Below are 20,988 nucleotides of genomic sequence, written 5' to 3'. Positions count from 1 at the left end.
GCCTTTGATGCCAGTGAAGGACCACCCTGTTCAGGACATCCCCAATGTAGCAAAACTGACCAAAATGGTGCAAGTGGACCAGATGCTGGAACAACTTGAGAGGGTGAAAGATGATACTTTCACAGGTAAAGCTAAAGTCCCCCAGAAGATTGTGGAGAAACGTATTACTTATCTACTGGCTTACAAGCAAACAGCATTACATGGTGACGATGACGTCTTCAAAGAAAATGTTCAGGCTTCAGCTCCAAAAGCTCAGAAGAGCACCCTGAAGATCAAACCCAGAGTCAACATATTGACCGACCCTTCTTACTCCGAGCCACTTGTGAAGGTGAACCTGATTTTGGGGCTCTTTTTCTATGGCTTCATCGTAATAGTGGTTCTCTATGATGCTGTGAGAATCTCCAAGGAGGCTAGAAGGAGATCTGATGCTATGGCCGCTGCCAGGCTGAAGAAAAGACAACCAGCCACCGATGAACCACAGACACTGGTGTCCAGAGTTCGGGAGAGCATATCTTCACACTTTGGTTTGAAACAGGCATCATCCACACCACAGTGTGCCCACATTTCTGACAATTCGGCAAAAGAGTTGCACAAGTCAAAGGAGTCAACCTCCACCAAGGACAAATCTGAAACGGTAAAGAGACCCAGAAAGAGTGCCGTCAGCCTGAGAGAGTGTGAGCCACCTCTGCCTAGCATCCCAGAGAACTTTCTTGTGCCTGACTCTGAGCCTGCCATCCAGGTGGCATTGAACCCATTCGACACCAAGCTAGCCGAAGTTGTATCTCACAATACTGAGGCATCCAACTACGAGGCAACCGAGAAGCCCTGCTATACACATTCCGGACTCACTGAGGTTTGTGTCGATTAAGACCGAGGACTACTTCTTAAACCAAGTGACATTGAATAAAAGCAGCAGATATTGAATCACCAAATGAGATCACATGGAGACTGCCACCTTTGAAGACTTATTTTCTCTGTTTGTAAATGAATATAATTACTTTAGAATAGTAATAAAAATATATTGCATTTAAAATGTATGTTTAAAGTCATTTTTGAGTATTTTGATTTGTTGTTGTACATGAATAAGAAACATTATTTAATTGATAAAATAGATTTTTCGGAGAAAAAAATAGTTTAACAAATGATTCTTCTGTACTGTTGTATAGTTTTTTGCCAGTAGTTCTGAATATAGCCCTCACAAGCCCAAAGTGTCCCTGAAAATGTTGTCCTATGTCAGATATGTGCAGATACAGTGCCTTCAGAATGTATTCATACCACTTGACTCAATTCACATTTTGTTGTGTTACAGCCTGAATTCAAAATGGATTAAATATATATTTTTCTCACTCATCTACACATAAGACCCCATAATGATAATGTGAAAACATGTATTTTTTTATTTTTGCACATTTATTGAAAATAAAATATACAATATCTAATTTACATAAGTATTCACACCCCTAAGTCAATACATGTTATAATCCCCTTTGGCAGCAATTACAGCTGTGAGTCTTTCTGGGTAAGCCTCTCAGAGTTTTGTACACCTCGATTGTACGATATTTGCCCATTATTATTAAAAAAAATCTTCAAGCTCTGTCAAATTGATTGTTGATCATTGATAGACAACCATTGTGAAGTCTTGCCATATATTTATTTTATTCTTTATTTTTATTTGACCCATGTCATAGTGGTTTATAAGTCAGTATTTGTGAATTGGGTTGTGTTTTTCTGTGGATTCATGTTTATTGTATTGCTATTGAACATTGACCATTGAAATCTGATAGACCCTCAGATTAAGATAGAGTTGGGTGCACCCTAGTAAACTATAGGCAGGATATTTGGCTGGTATCTAAGTCTATTGTACTATTGATGTATTTCATTCATATTGAGCTCATTGTACAAATTTCACAGATCAATATTTCCTCAAGGTGATTAATTTTTTTTGTAAGTATTTTTATTTACAAAATACACGCCGGCATTATTTTTCTAAATTATTCAGTTATGTGGTTTTCATTTCTCCCTACTGCTCCAGTAGTGAACCTAACTGGTCCAATAGAGTTTAAGCTTAAACATAGTGTTTAGAGTGTTTAGCAATTGTTACATAAGCAACTCCAGTATAGATTTGGCCTTGTGTTGTAGGTTATTGTCCTGCTGAAAGGTGAATTAATCTCCCAGTGTCTAACGGAACCAGGTTTTTCTCTAGGATTTTGCCTGTGCTTAGCTCCATTCCCTTTCTTTTTTATCCTGAAAAACTCCCCAGTCCTTAACTATTACAAGCATACCCATAACATGATGCAGCCACCACTATGCTTGAAAATATGGAGCGTGGTACTCAGTAATGTGCTGTATTGGATTTGCCCCAAATATAACGCTTGTATTAGGGACAAAAAGTGGCTCAGTGCTAGTAAATGACACTCAACCTGTCTTCATCATAAGGGAGGTTTCTGAGTCAAAGGTGAACAAGGTGATTATCTCACTAAAGAACTCTAAAGCCAAAGATGTGTTTGGGCTGGACTCTACCTTTCTTTTTTTTTCAATTTAAAGTTGTCTTGTTTTTCAATCAATCAACAAAACTCATTCCACATTCACAGATGTGACAGACTTCAAAAAAAAAAAATAACTAACAATAATAATAAAAATATAATAAACATAATAAAAAATAATGATTAAAAAAAATATATATATATATATATATATAAAAAAAAAACTTGCAGCAGCACTATCAAGGTTCTTATTAGCTATTTCCAGCCTTAGCTGAGATGACGAACAAATAAGTAGTTTTTACAGCACCTTAACACAACATGTATCTGCTCATTTCCCTAATCACCCCATTCACTCTGTCCAATTTGAAAAATAGTTCAGTAGTGGAGACCAGAGTCTATCAAACTTGGACTGTCTCTTGCAGAGGTCATAAGTGAGCTTTTCAATAGGGAGAAAGTCAACAATCTGGTCAATCCACATTTTAAATGTAGGAGAAGTTTTAGAGGCCCACAATAGAAGAATACATTTCTTAGCAAAGTATGTAATAGTCATAAAATAAATTCTCTGTCAGGATCAAGAACAAAGTCCTGCTGGGCATTAAGAAGATAGAGAGACGGGGTCAGATCAAACTGTACACCTAGTATTTTCTGTGCAGCAGTATGTATAGATTGCCAAAATCTGGCAATCGCTCTACAGCTCCAAAATACATGCATATACAGTGAGGGAAAAACGTATTTGATCCCCTGCTGATTTTGTACGTTTGCCCACTGACAAAGAAATGATCAGTCTATAATTTTAAATGGTAGGTTTATTTGAACAGTGAGAGACAGAACAACAATAAAAAAATCCAGAAAAAAGCATGGCAAAAATGTTAGAAATTGATTTGCATTTTAATGAGGGAAATAAATATTTGACCCCCTCTCAATCAGAAAGATTTCTGGCTCCCAGGTGTCTTTTATACAGGTAACGATCTGAGATTAGGAGCACACTCTTAAATGGAGTGCTCCTAATCTCAGTTTGTTACCTGTATAAAAGACACCTGTCCACAGAAGCAATCAATCAAATCAGATTCCAAACTCTCCACCATGGCCAAAATTTTTGACATGCATTTTTCTGGATTTTTTGTTGTTGTTATTCTGTCTCTCACTGTTCAAATAAACCTACCATTAAAATGATAGACTGATCATTTCTTTGTCAGTGGGCAAACATACAAAATCAGCAAGGGATCAAATACTTTTTTCCCTCACTGTAGGTATTCTTAGTTGATCCGGCTTTCTAACAGTAGAGAGGTTAAACCTGTTCTTAGAAAGCTTTCTGGCTTTAAGTGTCAGATTATGATCAGATAGCCCAGTAACCATATTGAATGATTTAGTCACTCTCTCTGGTTTATTACTGAACACCAAATCAATCTGTGTTTTAGAGCAACAAGTCACCCTGGTTGGCCCTTTAACTAGCTGTGTAAGGTCAAAGGTATTAGTGATCCGTTTGAGGGTTTTCCTACAAGACTTGTCTTCATAATTAATGTTAAAATCTCCCATTAAACTGACCTCTTTCCCAAAATCACATTCCCTAAGCATGTTATTAAACTGATCAAAAACACACTTTTGGTGGAAGGTGGTCTATACATTCCAATTAGGGTAAAATACATTTGGGGAGACAGTGTAACATTCAGGCCAATACATTCTAGTTCATTATCACATGACCACTCAATTTGTTTATATCGGATATGTTCTTTAATGTAAATCATCAGACCCCCTCCTCTTCCTTCAGTCCTGTCTCTCCTGAAAACATTGTAGCCAGGCACAATCAAAGCAGCATACGGATAGTTTTTATGGAGCCATGTCTCTGAAAGGCAGAGGAAGTCAAGGTTAGAGTCTGTGAGAAGATGTTGAATTTGATCACTTTTTGGAATGACATTACGAATGTTCAAGTGCCCCCCTAGTAGTCCCTTGGGCTTAGCTCGTGGATCCCTGATGACTCGAGTGATTGACAAATTGAAAAAAGTACAATTTTCTGTTTTCTGACGGCTGGGTTTAGGCCATTTTCATTAGGGGCAGTTCGGTAGCACAATTAACTATCCCTCCCGCAATGCACTGGATGCGGGGAACTAATTAAATCAGCTTGCATACCAGAAGCAGAGTCAGGGATCGCATATAGCGACTTGGGTATGTTTGAAGAGTCAAATTCCATCCTGGAGTCGAGAGAAACCATGGGACCATAGCACTCACCCACTTCCTCAGCGGCGACGATCAGTGGACGAGGCCATCCACTGCTTTCCACTCTGGTGAGTATCGCTGGCTCGGTGATGTTAGGCCCAGGTTTGTGTTGCACATCCCCGGAGAACAGGAAGGTAGTGAACAGGTAGTTTAACAGTTTCCGATAAATGGTTGGACTTGTGTTTGTTACGCCTAAGCGGTTCAGTGGAATAGAGAGCGAGGTAGACTTGGCCAATATTCAGAACATTATGGTATGCTGTGCACTGTCCGTTCCCGTGGAACGGTGAACCAATGTGTTTGGTGTTGATATTCTCCGGCAGTAGATTGATTGTGTCATCCCAGCAAGGACGCACTGAGATCATCAGTAGAGCAGCTACATAACTGACAATCGTGGCAAAGTACTGGAGATAAAACGCATAAACGCACTTCAAATCTTTGCATGAGTTAAGTGGTGCGCGCTAATAGCGTTTCAATCAGTGACGTCATTCGCTCTGAGACTTGAAGTACGGCCGCGGCTTTTGTGGCGCGATGGGTAACGATGCTTCGTGGGGTGTCAGTTGTTGATGTGTGCAAGGGTCCCTGGTTCGAGCCCAGGTTGGGGCGAAGAGAGGGACGGAACCTACACTGTTACATAAGCTGAGGTCGGCGTACACCTGATGTTTTAGATAAAATAACAGCGTTCGTAGGAGAAGCCGCACCACCTTCCCTTCTGTCTGCCATTTTTTTCTCCAGCAGTTGGCTGGCAGTCCTCAGTTTTGAAAGAAAGGCTTTTTTATAAATTCTTGCTTGAGTTGTATCATAAGTTGAACTCTATATATTTCCAAATAATATAATCAATTGCACCCCCCCTCAAATGAAGGGGGAGTTTCTATTTTTGATGACCAAAGTTGAAGGCATGCCTGGCTGATACAACACTGTTACGTTTTACACACATCTAACTGTCAAGTGAAAGAAATAAGTCATTTTCACTAGGATCATCACTTTTGACTGATTTTGATCAGATTTAAATATTTTCTTGGATATTGGACTGGGAGTTTACTTTATTTGGATGGTTGTCCATATTTTTTCATGAGGCTTTCCCCCAAAATGGAGAGGGAGAGACTTAATAGAAATGCATATAAACCATTTAACCATTTGACTTTTGGTCTGACTTTGTGGTTGGTTAGCAAGGAGTTACGTCAAAGATAATTCTCATTTATTGCAAATTGTGCAGTATAAAAAAGTTATTTTTGTGAAATGTGATTTCACGCTTGAGCATAGATGTGTTGTTTACCAGAGAAAAGCAGAATAGCCTAACTGGTAATACTTAAACATACAGTCATACAGAGCTAGCTACATGCTACGTACAAGGCTAGCAACCCAATGACTGCCTGAAGAGCCAATCTAAAAGTGCCTTCAGAAAGTATTCACACCACTTGACATTTTCCACATTTTGTTGTTTGGATTAAATTGAGTTTCACTGGCCTACACACAATCCCCCATAATGTGAAAGTGGAATTATGTTTCTAGAGATTTTTACAAATTAATTAAAAGTATTGTGTCAATAAGTTTCAATTCCTTTGTGATGGCAAGCATGAAGTTCAGGAGTAAAAATGTGTTTAACAAGTCACAAATTGCATGGACTCATCTGATAAGTGTTTAACAGGATTTTTGAATTACTATCTCATCTCTGTACCCGACACATACAGACAATTAAGGTCCCTCAGATGAGCAGTGAATTTCAAACACAGATTCAACCAAAGACCAGGGAGGTTTTCCCATGTCTCGCAAAAAAGTGCACCTATTGGTTGGTGGGTAAAAAAACAAACAGGCATTGAATATCCCTTTGAGCATGTTGAAGTTATTAATTACACTTTGGATGGTGTATCAATATACCAAGTCAGTACCAATATATAGGCGTCCTTCCTCATTCAGTTGCCGGAGAGGAAGGAAACCGCTCAGGGATTTCACTGAGGCCAATGGTGACTTTAAAACAGTTTAACGGCTGTGATAGAAAACTGAGGATGGATCAACTACATTGTAGTTACTCCACAATACTAACCTAAATGACATAGTGAAAAAGAAGTTTGTACAGAATAAAAAATATTCCAAAACATGCATCCTGTTTGCAATAAGGCACAAGTAATACTGCAAAAAATGTGGCAATAAAATTGACTTTATGTCCTGAATACAAAGCGTTATATTTGGAGCAAATCCAACAACAAATAACTGAGTACCACTCTTCAAATTTTCAAGCATGGTGGTGGCTACATGCCTGTCATCGGCAAGGATGTTTATGATGAAAATAAACAGAATAGCTCTAAGCACAGGCAAAGTCCAAGAGGAAAACCTGGTTCAGTCTGCTTTACAGACACTGGGAGATATTCAACTTTTAGCAGGACGATAACCTAAAACACAAGGCCAAATACACACTGGAGCTGCTTACCAAGACGACATTGAATGTTCCAGAGCGCCCCAGTTAGTTTTGACTTAAAATTCTATGGCAAGACTTAAATGGCTTTGTAGCAATGATCAACAACCAACTTGACAGAGCTTGAAGACTAACATGCAATCCTGGAGTGCAAAGCATTTAGAGATTTACCCAGAAAGACTCTCAGCTGTAATCGCTGCCAAAGGTGATATTAACATGTATTGACTCAGGAGGTTGAATACTTACGTAATCAATAAATCAAATCAGTCTATCATCTATACAATTTGATTACCTTTTTTTTATACAAATGTTAGAATTGGAAATATCCTTTTACATAAGGCGTTCTGTGTGGGTCCATTATTGGAATGTTCATATGTGTAATGAACCTGAAAAACCAAATCATACAGTGATATGGGCATTAAATACTGCCACAAGCCTCCTTGTCTACATTTAAATCCACACCAAGAAGTCACTTGTAGTAAAAGGATTGCCTTGTCGAATTTGCCAATGAACAAAAGCACAGCATAATCCTGACGCCAAAGCTTTCGGTCGACACTTGGTGCGCCCTGCGAGTGGGGAGACAGAACAGACAAGGCAAACATTCCAATGCTGTTCCAACGCATGGTGAACTTAAACCATCTTTACCTTGTCAGCACAGTAAAAGAAACTATTAAAACATACATGTACATTATTCTGTGGCTAGAGTGTAGTTGAACCACAAAGACACAAACCAATCTGTGCCAAGCTCTCCTCCAAGAGCTCTAAACGAGGGGTCTATGACTCCACCAAGCACCGTCTCAAAGGCACTGTACTGACTGGCTACGTGAAGCGATCCGTGGTGTGATGCCCAAGGGACCTGAGTCTGTCGCTCTTTTGTATTTTAGATTGAACAGACAGACATACAGTGACTGATAAACCACCTGCTGCCCAAATGAGGACTTCTACCTTGGAATCTGTGAGGGTTCCAATAAGAGGCAGTACTACTAGGAGGCAGTATTGTATCCAGAAACATCTAAACCAACAGTGTTCAGCAGTTCCTCAAATCTACAGAAACACCTGTATAAAACACCTCAATAAAATCAAATCCAAACATTCATCTAAATCATTCTGTCAGATGTGTTACTAGTGCAGGAAAGTAGAATAAACTAAATATTAAGAAACAAGGGAACGTATTTGTCAAATCTGAATATGAAAAGGAGTGATTTTGTTTCATGCGTTTTAAAAATGAAAGATAAACGAATTAATTTAGTTGTATAACTTACCAAATTTACACAAATAACTGAAGTTGGTCAGCTTTTGACAGCTTAATCCTTGGACTCTCGACATAATCCATGGATGATTACAATTATAATTCGATGATGTCTGCTAGACTAGTTGACTGACCTGTAGGGCAGGCAGAATCCCGTGTCTCCCTTCTCCACCTCCTCCTTGAACTGCTGCACACAGTCCAGGAAGGCCACCATGGCATGGTCAAACTTGTTGTCCCAGAAGAAGCGCAGGCAGTACAGTGGTAGCTCCTACACACGCAAGAAGAAAGAGAGAGTGGAATGTACCATATACAACATGGCCTATTCACTGGGGTTGGCTTCGGCCAGTCTAATGAGCATTGGAAAATAGTTCACTCTTTTTTTCACAGCTCATTAAAAAAGGTTTGTTTGTCTCCATATAGTAGCCAGCGGTAAGTGTGTTCATGTACTGGACCTTTTAGTTCGAGACCTCACTTGTTGGTAACAACCATCACACCTCCTCATCCATGCTTCACGGTGGGAACCAAACATGCAGAGATCATCCGTTCACCTACTCCTCGTCTCACAAAGACACGGCGGTTGGAACCAAATCTCAAATTTGGACTCAACAGACCAAAGGATAGATTTCCACCGGCCTAATGTCCATTTCTCGTGTTTCTTGGCCCAAGCAAGTCTCTTTTTCTTATTGGTGTCCTTTAGCAGTGGTTTCTTTGCAGCAATTCGACTATGAATGCCTGATTCACAAAGTCTCCTCTGAACAGTTGATGTTAAGACGCGTCTGCACTGCAAAAATTGAAATCTAAGTGAGATTAAATATCTTAAATACTGGCAATATATGCTTGTTTTTGGTCTGACAAGATATTTCTTCTTATCAGCCAGTTTGTATGTTGGAGCATTTCACTTGTTTCAAGCTTTTTTGTCCTTTATTATCTTAAGTTAATATAACTTGTTACTGAGATTGTGTTATTGGTTCTGAGTAACTTAATGCTCAAAACTAAAAATACCAGAATTATAAAGCTTTTTGATCAACACTGACAAGTACAAAACTGCTTTGTCAAAGTCAAAATTTCTTATTTCAAGCATCTTATCCTTTTCATCTCTTCACATATTAAGAACAGATAATGACCAAATGGAATTCACTGTTTTATTGTTAATCTTACACACAGCACAGCAATCATGTAGACAAAATACAGTACAGAACAAAGACAGTACACTTTTCATATCTGGGGAACACACTGAGTCATTTGAAGTGTTGTCCAATTCTATTACTTCCCCAAGATGGTATTTGACTTGTACATAAGTTTGGCTCTTGTTGCTAATTGTGTAATGAGAGGTAAAATCAATCAGCTTTTCAGCATCCACTAACTCAGTGGCCTGTGCAAATTGTGGGACCTCAACTTGATAAGACATGATGTTTCTATCAAAGCATATAGTTTGAAATGGTTGATATTCCAAACAATAAAGCCGAGAATCAACAACAAATATGTTTTTGACAGTCCAAATTCTGGCATATTACCATTCAGTACTTTTGCAAAGATCATGGACTTCTGAGTTATGTATTTATTACAACCCATTTGACTGATACAGCATGGTTAACTTCATTGAAACCTAGGAAGTCCCTCAATTTTCCACGTAACTATTGTAGATCTTTAACCTCTGATACAGGTCTCATCTCCCTTTCATTTGAAAAAGTGGGTGCATTGAACTGTCAACATTTTGGCAACTTTCATATATTTGGTTCTGATTGATCAAAGACTTGCAAATATTTTGAGCTTGGAAGCCCATTGTTTAAAGAAACATTGTTTAGACTCGAACCGCATACACATATGTCTAATCATTGGACCCAATGACTTTATCTGTGATGGCAAATGTATCATATAAAGCTGTTTAGGTGTAACATTGCGGTCTGGAAAAAGCTCCTTCCAATACTTCAAATGATTTACAATGAGTAACTTCAACCTAGACACAGTCACAATGGAAAGAACAGGTGCAAATACTATCTGTACAATCTCTATTAGCTCAATTGTCAGTCGTATATATGCATTGACTTCCAAACTCTCCAAAACAAATGGCAATATCCTTAGCAAGACGAGCATTTGCCCAGATGACTGTTTTAGTTTTCCATCACTTGACGTTAATGTACTAACAGAAATTGGGGATGGCCGATCGCTAACATCTAGAGGGGAATAAGAGAAACCAAGAATAGCAGAATTCACTGAGTCCAGATCAATCTGTCATGACACAACAAGATGATTCAAAATACATTGGGGCTATGGCCTCCAGAATTACATGCATAATGTCTTGCGGAGTTTGTTGTATGATATCAAAGGCTGAGAATTCAACTAACTTGCTCCTTCTATTGATCCCATATGTTGTTCTCAGGCTGTTGCGAAGCAAGTCAGTCTGTGCCTTTTCTATTTCATCACACTGTCTGACATGCTTCTCCAATGTCCTTTCAGTATATGCATCCTCATTGAAGTGTGACTGCATGTCCTCAAAAGAACACTCAGTGTCTGCACTTACTGTAGGCAAAGCCCACACCCTCTGAACCCTGCTAGTTCATGTTGTGCCAGGGTGTCTCCAGACAGAGAGACCATGGCACCATATATCGTTTTCTCGCCGTTAATAGTTAGCATTTTAACCCCACTGTACAATGAATGCATCCATGTCTTCCTTGATTCTATTCAATATTACATCTACACCAGATTGACAGAGGTCTGCTGATCTAGCCATGGCAAGTAGCCTGATAGCAGCCAGTTTAGACCTGTATTTTGGATTCATATTTCCTAGGGTGTAGTACACCATTAACAACTTGTTTTTTGATGCAAAGGATCCTAGTGGATTACAGATCCAGATGACAGATTCTCTGAAAATAAGGGATGTGATTTTAGAAGAGCACCATCAATAATTTAATTTAATTTAAAAAAAATGTAATCTTTAATTTAACAGGGAAAACAGACTGAGACCTGGATCTCTTTTACGGCTGTTGACATGTACAGTTTTAGGTTTACAGACAAGAACATTTCAAACATACAAAACAAAGACACAATTCAACAGAAACAATCACAGACAACATCATATTGATCCTCCATAACATTTTTGACATGGGCAAGGGACACCAGAGTGTCTAACTTAAGTTGGATCTGCAGTTTGTTCCATAAATAAGGTGCAAAGGAACTAAAGGCAGTCCTACCCAACTCTGTGGAGACCGCAGGAGTCTCTAATGTAATCCACATCTGTGATCTGGTTTTAAAATTAGTATATCTAGTGGAAATTAATGATGATATATATGGAGGTAGATTTAAAAGAAGTGCTTAATAAATAAACAAGAGAGCATGTTGCTCTCGCCTCACAGATAGAGAGGCCCAACCCACATGCTGATAAAGGATACAGTGATGAGTTTTGTAACTATCACCCGTGATAAACCTGAGTGCACAATGGTAAATAGCATCCAGTGGTTTTAATGTGTTTGCCGATGCATGCATATAGATAATATCACCATAATCTAAAACGGACATAAAAGTAGCCTGCACAATTTGTTTTCTATTTACGGAGGACAGACAAGCCCTGTTTCTGTCAAGGAACCCTATCTTGAATTTGAGCTTTTTTCCCAATTCAGTAACATGGTTTTTAAAAGAAAGCCTATCATCTCACTATACCCCTAAGTATTTATATGCAGAGACCTGTTTGATTTGAGTACCATCCAAGCTAGTGATTACAAAAGTGTTTCTAACTGAGAGTTTAGACCTAGAAAAAAACAGGACGTTTGTTTTCTTAGCGTTTAAAACAAGTTTAAGCTGTAAAGGAGACCCCTGTAGTATCCTAAAATCAGACTCCAACTGCATTAAAGCTTGGTCCGCTGTTGGAGCAATAGAGTACATCACTGTGTCATCTGCATATAAATGGAATTTACAATATCTGACATCATCACCAATGTTTTTTATATAAAGTGAGAACAATAGTGGGCCAATTATTGAACCCTGAGGGACCCCTTTAAGTAACTGTAGGGGGTCAGACTTGACCCCGTCGACCATGACGGCCTGAGTTCTATCTTTAAGATAGTCATAAAACCATCGGCAGGCATCAGTGCCCAGTCCTATAGATGACAGCTTACTCAAAAGGATAGCATGGTCTACAGTGTCAAAAGCTTTTGACAAATCTACATGGGGGTAGCATGCTAACTTGGTTTGCCAACTTTCCAATTCAAATGAACGTTAGCTAACGTTAGCTTGCTAAGGAGAAAGATAGACGGGTGTAAACAAATGAACATTACCTTTTAATTCTGCGGTTGATATATGGTCCATGCCTGGATATGTGTCATCCATTCCATCTTCATTCATGGTGTTGTTAGATGACTCAAAGATTTGGACCGTATTTGACTTTTTAGTTTTTTAGGCCTCTCTTATTTAGCTAGATAATGTGATGAACGTACGTCAGTTAAGCAATATCACAAGAGAGGGAGTGCTGAATATCAGCACGGCTGTGATTCGGTCGTAGGTACGAGGCCGCAGGCCAAAGATAATAATATTCAGTATAACAGCACGACCTCGAGTGTGATATTGCTTTTATACAACACTTCTACAAGCGCAATTTCTTAGTTAACAGTAATAAGCAACAACAGATTATGATTTGTTTATTTATTTCATCATTTATTTGGCTCCGCCAACACACATAGTTCCCCAACTGGTCTGGGACTGGACTGTTGCCAAGCAACACATATACATTTTCCTCCACACTAGCTTGCTACTGCTACTTTGTGTAGGTCTACACGTTACCGTCCTCTCCTGACGACCATTCATCATTTAACTCAAATGTTATTTGTGGAAATATGTTCATATTTGCCGTGCGAAGTTTGTTACAATTTAAGATAGATAACGATTGTTAATGTAATTAACGGTTATTAGAACACCTGTAAAGCGGAGTGATACATGTATGGTTAAAAGTCCCAGTGGTGTTGTTCTCTACTCCAATAAATTACTTGGTTTTATTATAAATACTGAACATCATTTTCACTTCTTTCTGCCCTTTTCATCGAAAGCAGTGGGAACGTTTTACTTGCGTTTAGTAACGTTCAAGATGCTTTGACGGTGCGTTATCTGCTGCGTTTTTATTACTTTTTCATTGAAACTGTTATTGAGCCATATCAATAGATTTCACAGTCGCAGCCCTGATTTCTGGCTGCTCTGTGGTATTGACGGATGCTCTGAGGAATATAGTGTACAATTCCTTCCATCATGTAAAGAGAAACCACCTTCAACACCTACTTGATTGCACCCGACCAGATGAACAGCCATCAGAGGAAAGCCAAGCACCACCGGAACAAGTAAGTAGCTAGCTAGCATTTTTTTTGTTCTCTGGACTTAACATTTTTTTTTTATGAACAGACGATACACGGACCAAAGTCATACTGTCCATTAGGCTATTCGATCATTGTAGCCATAATGACTCTTATGGCTAAAGCTGGGTTTATGTGAAATAATCGATGATAAATAGGAACAAAACACTTGAATAGCACTATTGGTGACACTAAATACAATTTCAAATCATCTGTTTCTTTGATGTGTGGTACACAGGACAACATTCAACCCGATAGTCTTCTAGCTAACTCCAGCATCACTGATCAGCAACTCCATCCATCTGACTCAGATGATGGGCAAAAGGGGCATTGACCAACATGGAGCTGTCACAGTGCAACAAGTAAGTTACTCCGTTGGTGGCAATCTACTGAAATTTACCATATTTTTTTTTACTTAGATTTACTAATAGCATTCATAGTCAGTCTTCACAACCACTTCTCCTGTCACAAACATTATACTTGTCATGAACTTGTAATGTCCAGCCTCAGGATACTACATTCAATGTCAACATTTTTTTTTAGAATCTGACAACACATGCCACTGCTTTTGTGATAAATGCCAGAGCCAAGCATCGTCTCTCACAGGTAAGATACTTTTTCTGAACAGAGCAGAGCATTTGGTTTGTTACATTATGCAGATCATTTTGTAGTTGTTCAGTGATGGTTGAGTTCATTCTCAGTGCTAGGTTGTCCACCTTACTATTGTTGATCCCTTATGTCCTTATGTTAATGAATATGTCATAAGAAAATGTGAATATCATAGGTATACATGATGGTGTGTTCCAACCTCCATGATTGATGACATCCCCACCTCTCTCACTGTCTCATTTTCAGAAAGGTGTGAATGACATTGTTGCTGGGGTACAGCAGTATCAATCATCACTATTGGACAACCTCAGGAAGCAGATGGAGGCAGTGCTAAAGAAGCATTCAGGAAGCACATCAGGTCAACTTGAAAAAGATGCAATGGATATATTTGACAATTTCATTGACCCTTTTGCTGGCGTTGCAACATTTAGATAGGACAGTGTTACTAAGAAGCAGTTTACTGTTTGGACGCAGAGGAAATTCCAATTGCTGGAACCATATGCAGGATGAAATGTGGAGGATCAAAAGACATTTTCATCAAAGACAAATTATTTTATTATGTACCATTAGTCAAAAGTCTAGAGCAGTTCTTATCACACCCAAGGATTTTGTCTATGGTTGAAAAGGGACCCCGCAGGGCAAGTTTTTTTCATGACATTGTTGATGGTGCTCTTCTAAAATCACATCCCTTATTTTCAGAGAAACCAAATGCATTGCAGATTGTTCTGTACACGGATGAAATAGAGATCTGTAATCCACTAGGATCCTTTGCATCAAAAAACAAGTTGTTAATGGTGTACTACACCCTAGGAAATATAAATCCAAAATACAGGTCTAAACTGGCTGCTATCAGGCTACTTGCCATGGCTAGATCAGCAGACCTCTGTCAATCTGGTGTAGATGTAATATTGAATAGAATCAAGGAAGACATGGATATATCCATATGTGAACTGATTGCTCCCTATCTATCGTCAGAGCTCGTGCTGCTAGGTGACCTAAACTGGGACATGCTTAATACCCCAGCCATCCTACAATCTTAGCTTGATGCCCTCAATCTCACACAAATTATCAATAAACCTACCAGGTACCACCCCAAAGCTGTAAACACGGGCAACCTCATAGATATCATCCTAACCAACTTGCCCTCTAAATACATCTCTGCTGTTTTCAACCAAGATCTCAGCGATCACGGCCTCATTGCCTGCAACCGTAATAGGTCAGCGGTCAAACGACCTCCCCTCATCACTGTCAAACGCTCCCTGAAACATTTCAGCGAGTAGGCCTTTCTAATCGACCTGGCCTGGGTATCCTGGAAGGATATTGACCTCATCCCTTCAGTAGAGGATGCCTGGTTATTTTTTTTCAATGCATTCCTCACCATCTTAAATAAGCATGCCCCATTCAAGAAATTTAGAACCAAGAACAAATATAGCCCTTGGTTCTCTCCAGACCTGACTGCCCTTAACCAACACAAAAACATCCTGTGGTGTTCTGCATTAGCATCGAACAGCCCCCGTGATATGCAACTTTTCAGGGAAGTTAGAAACCAATATACACAGGCAGTTAGAAAAGCCAAGGCTAGCTTTTTCAAGCAGAAATTTGCTTTCTGCAACACAAACTCAAAAAAGTTCTGGGACACAGTAAAGTCCTTGGAGAATAAGAGCACCTCCTCCCAGCTGCCCACTGCACTGAGGATAGGAAACTCTGTCACCACCGATAAATCCACTATAAATGAGAATTTCAATAAGCATTTTTCTACGGCTGGCCATGCTTTCCACCTGGCTCCCCCTACCCCGGTCAACAGCACCGCACCCCCACAGCAACTTGCCCAAGCCTTCCCCATTTCTCCTTCTCCCAAATCCAGTCAGCTGATGTTCTGAAAGAGGTGCAAAGTCTGGACCCCTACAAATCAGCCGGGCTAGAGAATCTGGACCCTTTCTAAAATTATCTGCCGAAATTGTTGCAACCCCTATTACTAGCCTGTTCAATCTCTCTTTCGTGTCATCTTAGATTCCCAAAGATTGGAAAGCAGCTGCGGTCATCCCCCTCTTCAAAGGGGGATACACTCTTGACCCAAACTGCTACAGACCTTTATCTATCCTACCCTGCCTCTCTAAAGTCTTCGAAAGCCAGGTCAACAAACAGATTACCGACCATTTCGAATGCCACCGGACCTTCTACACTATGCAATCTGGTTTCAGAGCTGGTCATGGGTGCACCTGAGCCACGCTCAAGGTCCTAAACGATATCTTAATCGCCATCGATAAGAAACAATACTGTGCAGCTGTATTCATTGACCTGGCCAAGGCTTTCGACTCTGTCAGTCATCACATCCTAATCGGCAGACTCAACAGCCTTGGTTTCTTAAATGATTGCCTCGCCTGGTTCACCAACTACTCTGATAGAGTTCAGTGTGCAAATCAGAGGGCCTGTTGTCCGGGCCTCTGGCAGGCTCTATGTGGGTGCCACAGGGTTCAATTCTTGGGCCGACTCTTTTCTCTGTATACATCAATGATGTCGCTCTTGCTGCTGGTGAGTCTCTGATCCACCTCTACGCAGACGACACCATTCTGTATACTTCGGGCCCTTCTTTGGACACTTTGTTAACTACCCTCCAGACGAGCTTCAATGCCACACAACTCTCCTTCCGTGGCCTCCAACTGCTCTTAAATACAAGTAGAACTAAATGCATGCTCTTCAACCGATTGCTGCCTGCACCTTCCCGCCCGTCCAGCATCACTACTCTGGACGGTTCTGACTTAGAATATGTGGACAACTACAAATACCTAGGTGTCTGGTTAGACTGTATCTCTCCTTCCAGATTCATATCAAACATCTCCAATCCAAAGTTAAATCTAGAATTGGCTTCCTATTTCGCAACAAAGCATCTTTCACTCATGCTGCCAAACATACCCTTGTAAAACTGACCATCCTGCCGATCCTCGACTTCGGCGATGTCATTTACAAAATAGCCTCCAATACCCTACTCAATAAATTGGATGCAGTCTATCACAGTGCCATCCGTTTGTCACCAAAGCCCCATATACTACCCACCACTGCGACCTGTACGCTCTCATTGGCTGGCCCTCGCTTCATACTCGTCGCCAAACCCACTGGCTCCAGGTCATCTACAAGACCCTGCTAGGTAAAGTTCCCCCATATCTCAGCTCGCTGTTCACCATAGCAGCATCCACCTGTAGCACGCGCTCCAGCAGGTATATCTCTCTGGTCACGCCCAAAGCCAATTCCTCCTTCGGCCGCCTCTCCTTCCAGTTCTCTGCTTCCAATGACTGGAACGAACTACAAAAATCTCTAAAACTGGAAACGCTTATCTCCCTCACTAGCTTTAAGCACCAGCTGTCAAAGCAGCTCACAGAGTACTGCACCTGCACATAGCCCATCTATAATTTAGCCCAAACAACTACCTCTTCCCCTACTGTATTTATTTATTTATTTTGCTCCTTTGCACCCCATTATTTGTACTTTGCACTTTCTTCTACTGCAAATCTACCATTCCAGTGTTTTACTTGCTATATTGTATTTACCTCGCCACCATGGCATTTTTTGCCTTTACCTCCCTTATCTCACCTCATTTGCTCACTTTGTATATAGACTTATTTTTCTACTATATTATTGACTGTATGTTTGTTTTACTCCATGTGTAACTCTGTGTTGTATGTGTCAAACTGCTTTGCTTTATCTTGGCCAGGTCGAATCTGTAAAGGAGAACTTGTTCTCAACTTGCCTACCTGGTTAAATAAAGGTAAAATCAAAAAATTGTACAGTGGGGTTAAAATGCTAACTATTAACGGAGAGAAAACGATATATGGTGCCATGGTCTCTCTGTCTGGAGACACCCTGGCACAACACGAACTAGCAGGGTTCAGAGGGTGTGGGCTTTGCCTACAGTAAGTGCAGACACTGAGTGTTCTTTTGAGGACATGCAGTCACACTTCAATGAGGATGCATATACTGAAAGGACATTGGAGAAGCATGTCAGACAGTGTGATGAAATAGAAAAGGCACAGACTGACTTGCTTCGCAACAGCCTGAGAACAACATATGGGATCAATAGAAGGAGCAAGTTAGTTGAATTCTCAGCCTTTGATATCATACAACAAACTTCGCAAGACATTATGCATGTAATTCTGGAGGGCATAACCCCATTGGAAATCAAATGTGTTTTGAATCATCTTGTTGTGTCAGGACAGATTGATCTGGACTCAGTGAATTCTGCTATTCTTGGTTTCTCTTATTCCCCTCTAGATGTTAGAGATCGGCCATCCCCAATTTCTGTTAGTACATTAACGTCAAGTGATGGAAAACTAAAACAGTCATCTGGGCAAATGCTCGTCTTGCTAAGGATATTGCCATTTGTTTTGGAGAGTTTGGAAGTCAATGCATATATACGACTGACAATTGAGCTAATAGAGATTGTACAGATAGTATTTGCATCTGTTCTTTCCATTGTGACTGTGTCTAGGTTGAAATTACTCATTGTAAATCATTTGAAGCATTGGAAAGAGCTTTTTCCAGACCGCAATGTTACACCTAAACAGCATTATATGATACATTTGCCATCACAGATAAAGTCATTGTGTCCCATGGTTAGACATACAGTGAGGGAAAAAAGTGTTTGATCCCCTGCTGATTTGTATGTTTGCCCAATGACAAAGAAATTATCAGTCTATAATTTTAATGGTAGGTTTATTTGAACAGTGAGAGACAGAATAACAACACAAAAATCCAGAAAAACACGTCAAAAATGTTATAAATTGATTTGCATTTTAATGAGGGAAATAAGTATTTGACCGCTCTGCAAAACATGACTTAGTACTTGGTGGCAAAACCCTTGTTGGCAATCACAGAGGTCAGACGTTTCTTGTAGTTGGCCACCAGGTTTGCACACATCTCAGGAGGGATTTTGTCCCAATCCTCTTTGCAGATCTTCTCCAAGTCATTAAGGTTTCGAGGCTGATGTTTGGCAACTCGAACCTTCAGCTCCCTCCACAGATTTTCTATGGGATTAAGGTCTGGAGACTGGCTAGGCCACTCCAGGACCTTAATGTGCTTCTTCTTGCGCCACTTCTTTGTTGCCTTGGCCATGTGTTTTGGGTCATTGTCATGCTGGAATACCCATCCACGACCCATTTTCAAGGCCCTGGCTGAGGGAAGGAGGTTCTCACCCAAGATTTGACGGTACATGGCCCCGTCCATCATCCCTTTGATGCGGTGAAGTTGTCCTGTCCCCTTAGCAGAAAAACACCCCTAAAGCATAATGTTTCCACCTCCATGTTTGACGGTGGGGATGGTGTTCTTGGGGTCATAGGCAGCATTCCTCCTCCTCCAAACACGGCGAGTTGAGTTGATGCCAAAGAGCTCCATTTTGGTCTCATCTGACCACAATACTTTCACCCAGTTGTCCTCTGAATCATTCAGATGTTCATTGGCAAACTTCAGACGGGCATGTATATGTGCTTTCTTGAGCAGGGGGACCTTGCAGGAATTCAGTCCTTCACGGCGTAGTGTGTTACCAATTGTTTTCTTGGTGACTATGGTCCCAGCTGCCTTGACATTCTTTACAAGATCCTCCCGTGTAGTTCTGGTCTGATTCCTCACCGTTCTCATGATCATTGCAACTCCACGAGGTGAGATCTTGCATGGAGCCCCAGGCCGAGGAAGATTGAAGTTCTTTTGTGTTTCTTCCATTTGCGAATAATCGCACCAACTGTTGTCACCTTCTCACCAAGCTGCTTGGCAATGGTCTTGTAGCCCATTCCAGCCTTGTGTAGGTCTACAATCTTGTCCCTGACATCCTTGGAGAGCACTTTGGTCTTGGCCATGGTGGAGAGTTTGGAATCTGATTGATTGCTTCTGTGGACAGGTGTCTTTTATACAGGTAACAAGATGGGATTAGGAACACTCCCTTTAAGAGTGTGCTCCTAATCTCAGCTCGTTACCTGTATAAAATACACCTGGGAGTCAGAAATCTTTCTGATTGAGAGGGGGTCAAATACTTATTTCCCTCATTAAAATACAAATCAATTTCTAACATTTTTGACATGCATTTTTCTGGATTATTTTGTTGTTATTCTGTCTCTCACTGTTCAAATAATACCTACCATTAAAATTACAGACTGATAATTTCTTTGTCAGTGGGCAAACGTACAAAATCAGCAAGGGATCAAACACTTTTTTCCCTCACTGTATGTGTATGCGGTTTGAGTCTAAACATTGTTTCTTTAAACAATGGGCTTCCAAGTTGAATTTAAAAAGTATTTGTAAGTCTTTGATCAATCAGAACCAAATATATGAAAGCTGCCAAAATGTAATCAGTTCAATGCACCCAGTTTTTTCAAATGAAAGGGAGATGGGACCTGTATCAGAGGTTAATGATCTACAATAGTTACGTGGGAAATTGAGGGACTTCCTAGGTTTCAAAGAGGTAAACCATGCTGTATCACTGAAATGGCTTGTAATCAATTCTAATAAATACATAACTCAGAAGTCCATGATCTGAATGGTAATATGGCAGAATTTGGACTGGTCAAAAACATATTGCTTATTGATTCTGGGCTTTATTGTTTGGAATTTCAACCATTTCAAACTAGACGCTTTGATAGAAACATCATGGCTTATCAAGTTGAGGTCCCACACTTTGCACAGGCCACTGAGTTAGTGGATGCTGAA

The 20,988-nt window shown here is 40.2% G+C and overlaps 1 protein-coding gene and 1 long non-coding RNA gene across 2 annotated transcripts in view; both read left to right on the top strand.

Annotated features, from left to right (window-relative positions):
- The window catches only part of LOC115160932 (beclin-1), a gene marked incomplete in the record, with an annotated part of 102,335 nt that overhangs the window by 76,291 nt on the left and 5,056 nt on the right, over positions 1 to 20,988 (top strand).
- LOC115160986 (uncharacterized) lies at positions 14,012 to 15,112 on the top strand. The gene is made up of 2 exons (XR_003869163.1): positions 14,012 to 14,051; positions 14,545 to 15,112. It is a non-coding gene; the product is annotated as an uncharacterized LOC115160986 (long non-coding RNA).

The sequence above is a fragment of the Salmo trutta genome, chromosome 2, assembly GCF_901001165.1.
Source record: "Salmo trutta chromosome 2, fSalTru1.1, whole genome shotgun sequence".
NCBI lineage: Eukaryota > Metazoa > Chordata > Actinopteri > Salmoniformes > Salmonidae > Salmo > Salmo trutta.
Note: the sequence above shows the minus strand (reverse complement) of the source record. Positions and strands in the feature narration are given on the sequence as shown.